Source organism: Sinocyclocheilus grahami, unplaced genomic scaffold (genome assembly GCF_001515645.1).
Source record: "Sinocyclocheilus grahami isolate Dianchi unplaced genomic scaffold, SAMN03320097.WGS_v1.1 scaffold233.1, whole genome shotgun sequence".
Lineage (NCBI taxonomy): Eukaryota > Metazoa > Chordata > Actinopteri > Cypriniformes > Cyprinidae > Sinocyclocheilus > Sinocyclocheilus grahami.
Window position 1 is genome coordinate 1,580,994 of NW_015505412.1, and position 5,553 is coordinate 1,586,546.

Below are 5,553 nucleotides of genomic sequence, written 5' to 3' on the forward strand. Positions count from 1 at the left end.
TTAAAGAGACATTATTTCTCTAAATGATAAAATAGTTTTGGTTGATGCAATATGACACTGGTGGGTGTGGCCATACCTCAAAGGAGGACTGTGTCATGGTGGAAGGTAGAAAACCCTTCAACATAAGACATTTCTAAATGATAAGGTTGCTCACTAAATGGACACAAATATTATTGGGACAGTTCCTGCTGTTTTTGTTTCCATACAGTTAACAAATGCTAAGAACAAAATTTTTAAAAAATCTGTTAGCTTTCTTGTAAGGTGTTTAAATATTGCTGAATTTGCTGAAATTAGCAGAATGTGTTAGATAAAGTGGGCCGGTGGGATTCAGGTAAAGTGGGCTGACCTTTAACCTTCAGTAATTATACTCAAATTCATTAAATAGATTGACATTCACTGGCTACTTGACATGTATAATTTACTTTTTTTTAAAACAGAAGTGAGTCTGCAGTGAGGAAATTCAAGTCCGAGATGAAGGAACGGAAAGAGAGAATAGAAAGGAAGTCAAGACATGAAGTTCAATCTGTGGAGTGAAGAAAGGATGAGAGGAGCAAAATGTAGAAGCAGAATATAAAGCTTTAAAATATAGACACAATTAAAGTTAATTTAAAGTGTTTAGAGAAAATATAGAAAAAATAGAAAAAACATTTTTACATATGGTTACCATTTTAAATGTTCCTCTTATTAATTTTTTAGACTGTTCTTTCTTGTGTTATGGACACATTTTTAACATATTGAAGAGTTCATTTGATCAATATTCTGATTTATGAATATTCTGATATTCAGATTAAAAACAGAAGTGAGTCTGCAGTGAGGAAATTCAAGTCCGAGATGAAGGAACGGAAAGAGAGAATAGAAAGGAAGTCAAGACATGAAGTTCAATCTGTGGAGTGAAGAAAGGATGAGAGTAGCAAAATGTAGAAGCAGAATATAAAGCTTTAAAATATGGACACAATTAAAGTTAATTTAAAGTGTTTAGAGAAAATATAGAAAAAACATTTTTACATATGGTTACCATTTTAAATGTTCCTCTTATTAATTTTTTAGACTGTTCTTTCTTGTGTTATGGACACATTTTTAACATATTGTAGAGTTCATTTGATCAATATTCTGATTTATGAATATTCTGATATTCAGATTAATCAAATTTAATGTCAACACAACATGTTCTTTCAGTTGTTTTGAATTTCATACATGAATTGAGATGAGGATTTACACACGATTTATTTTACTCATAACCTGTGGGTTATTTATTTTTAGATTTGTTAGATGTTGTTAAATAGGCTGTTTGTCAGTTAATAAGTGTTTTTAATTAAGATTCAGAATAATTTTTTGATAAATAAGGGGTGGCCCACTTTACCTGAAAATAAATTTGTCTGGAGTACATGATCTCAAAATGAAAAATGGCCCACTTTATCTGAATTCACCCTATAAAAAGTTACACATTTAAGGACAAAAATGTCACCATTAAAACACAACTAAACCTTTTTTTTCAAATTGACATAAATTCGCGCCATTTTCAACTTAGTAGCCTAGCACAAGCGGACTTGCGCTCTTTTGTCATTAAATACTAACAGTCTGGCTCTGACTTTAGGGTTGGGTATTGTAAGACATTTTCCGGTTCTGATTCCGGTTCCAGTTTCGCCTAACAATTCCCGGTTCCGATTCCGGTTCAATGCGCTTGGTCACACGTCTCACCAGAACCATTTTCGGAACCGAAACTTAAATAGCTCACGGTTCCGGTTCTTTTTAAAAAAAAAAACAGTCCTAGGCCTACTTCTGTCTCAGTAAGTGGTGCTGTCTTAAGTCTCAGACAGTAATTGATTGTAGAGAAGATGTCCTCATGAACATTACCTTTAATAGGCTATGAATGTTTATCTTGTTGCTAGGCCGGCTGTTTTCGTACGTTGTAGCGGACTGCTTTCTTCAGCAGAAACTTAGCCATTACACAGGTAAGATTGTAAAATAATTCAAACAAATCAATATTTCATGTCCTATTTGTTTATTTAGTGTGTGACCTTGTAATCAGCGAGATAATAAACAGTCAGCCTGACATTATAGCGAATTTTCTGTAGCCTAAAATACATTATTTTTGTACATTAGACTTTATTACCTAAAAATATCGCTATGCTACATTTCTGGCAATACTATATACACTAACAGAGCAACCTTCACTGAAACTTAATATTTTGTTTGTAATAAGCATACATATATGGCAATAATGGGTGAGCAAAAACAGCAAAACTATTGTCTTCCTCGGCTAGAGCATTTCAAAGCCTCTGTAATCAAGCTGAACTACAATCTTAAGCACAGCTGGACATAGTCTCTCTATTATGTCTCTGATTTTGTTTACTAGTATCAACAGACAGACTTTGTACGTCTTTATAATGAAAACCATGCAAGTCAATCAACTGGAAGAGATCAGAGGCCAATGTAATTGACCAAAATGGCCATAATACAAAGCAATCTTCTGTAATGTGAACTGCCTCATCCGACTCCAAGCATACTGTACATGTCAGATAAATATTAAGTAATTTTCTTCAAATGCAACCTTGACAGGGGTTTGGACTTGCCAGCCTGCAAGTAATTAGGCTATAATACTAGTGTTAAGTGCTTTGATATTAAAATGACTGGTTTAAAACCATTAACTTTCTTCAGATAACAGGAAATGTACAATTGTTTCCACGTGTTGATACTTTGGAAAACTATGTGTTCATTGACAACGTGACATGAAATTAAAACATTATCTGTGTTGTCCTTGTATGAATCAGAGAATTCTTATCCATTTTCACTGGAATTTGGTGAAAATCCAAATACTTGCATTTATTTTTATTACTACACAATAACAGAATAATGCGTGGGCTTTTATATTTCTGTCCTGAATTTACAACTACGAAGTAGACATAAGAAGTCCACTTGATGGCACTGTTGAAATGAAAATGAAACAGTAATGGTTGTGAGAAGGAAGATGAACTGCTAGAAGAAACAGGTCGAGAAGAATCATAACAAACATGAACTTTCAACATATTCTTACCATTAAAAAGCATGCAATTCTTTCTCTTTATATTTGATTCGTTTGTTTGTATTTTGAAAAATCCATTCTGAAATAATGCACAGTTCCGAGAAATTCTAAAGCCATTTTGACTTAACTTGTGAAAAAAACAAAACTTGTGCCTTTGACGAATATCACAGCTAAAGCACAGTTATACGTAATGCAGTGATTGTGTTCTGTGAAATTAAATGTGACTGCACTGAGGTATCCGCTAGATCCAGGGTTTGTTGTGGTCAAAATCCCATGTGCTCTGGCAGCAGTCTCAGTCAGTCAATCCATGAGCACATACTCATTGAGGTGTGGACTGTGAGAAGTGAAATATTTCATGACAGGGCTTTCATCCAGACCTCTGATGACTCTTTGTTGTTATTTCTGAGTTGTCCCAGTGGACCACTCTTACCTTGCAGTCTGCTGGCTGCATCTCATAAACACACACATACATACATACACTGCTCGTTTCAGATGTCTTGCATGTCATGTTCTCTGTCATGCCACGCACCTTTATACTCTTTCATTCTGTTTGAAAAAACACACAAACAGCAGCAACATGTATCTAAGGATGTTGTGTCCTTAATTGTATGTTTGTTTAAAAGATACACTTTTCTTGTTAGTAGATAGACTTTTCTTGTTAGTAAATTAAGGAATATTTTGACCTCTAGACAGTCATTTATTAAATATGTGTATTATTATTATTTAAAAATGATTTTTTTCCACATTTTAATATAATAGTTAGGTCCTCTATTTTATCTTGTATTTATTCTTCTTTAATAGTGTGATCCGTGAAATAATAAAAAAACAACAACATATATTTATAAGGGTGTTGTGTCTTTAATTTTAAGTTATTTTTAAATTAAGGATTTATTTTTTACTTATAGACTAAAGAATCAGTCATTTATTAAATATGATTATATTAATAAAAAAATGTAAAAAAAAATATTTGGCACATTTTTGAATAATAGTGAGGTCCTTTATTTTATCTAGGATTTATTGTTCTTTAATATTGTAACCCACAAACTGTGAAATAATAAAATAAAGTAAAATAAAAAATAAAAAAGAACTAAACACTGAAAGCAAATAATAAAGTATTTTCATAAAAAAAATTAGAGAAAAAAAGAAACTTGCACTTTATTATTATTATTATTTACAAGAACTATGCAGAAAGGTCAGGCTGATAATGCTCTGAGAAATGCTCTGAGAAACGTCTGACACGTACAGTACCTTGTGCCTCAAAGGAACTAGTGGTTAGTAGTGGTTGACCGATATTGTTTTTTTGACAGCCGATGACGATGCCGATATCTTGGAAAGCAGGGTGGCCGATGGCCGATATAATTTTATTTATTTTAATTAATATTTAAGAAATTTGAAATAATTTGAAAACTCATTTTACATACAGCACACAGTGAAAACATTTGCACACTTCACAAGATCTCACAACTGGATCCAACTAAATTTGCAAGGTTTTTGAAATTAGATGTTTATTAGACATTCAAAGATGTCGGCGCCAGGCACGACATCGACGCAAGTGTATTTTGCTAGTTTCAGCTAGATGCCATTATCATTTTCACATGCCACGCCACATTGTTTAAAGGGGTCATATGATGCGATTTCAATTTTTCCTTTCTCTTTGGAGTGTTACAAGCTCTTGGTGCATAAAGAAGATCTGTAAAGCTGCAAAGACTAAAGTCTCAAATCCAAAGAGATATTCTTTATAAAAGTTCAGAGTCAGCCACACCTACCTAAAACGGCTCGTTCTAACACGCCCCCACATATCTACCTCACTATGTGGGAAGATTTGCATAACGCCGCCCAAATGTTCACACAAAGAAAGAAGGCGTAACTTTTATTCTCACTGTATTGTTGATGCTGGAGCCATGTTGTGAAGGCGCTGTGTGCTTCGTTGTGAAAGCGAAACTACTTTGTTTGGTCTTCCAAAAGAGGACACGACTACAAATCAGTGGTTAAGTTGTATTTACAACACTGTTCCAGAACAGTTCAACCCAAATATCCAGATGTGTGCAGCACATTTTATGGAGGACTGTTTACTGATCCTGGTAGAGTAACGTTAGACTACAATGCCGGCAGTTCTGACTCACGTAAGTACGTTTTCATTTAAAGGATTTGCCACTGATGATTCAAACGCGAGTTTTGGGCAGTGTAGAGTAGCGCTTGTTGTTTGTAATTTCTCCGATCACAAATGCAGACAATGCAATGCGTAAAAAGACAGTATAAGTCATTATAATCAGTAATTATGTCCCCACTGGATGCAACAAATTCCTCTTTGTAATGGGTTTTAATGTTTTGCGGGACACGGCATCAACAGTATGGTGAGGGGCGTAACATTTCCGTCACACACTTGAGGTATTCGGCCAATCACAACGCATTGGATAGCTGGCCAATCACAGCACACCTCGCTTTTCAGACCGATGAGCTTTGTAAAAATCGACGCGTTTCAGAAAGGCGGGCATAGAGGAGAAACAATAATGTATACTATGTGGAAAATA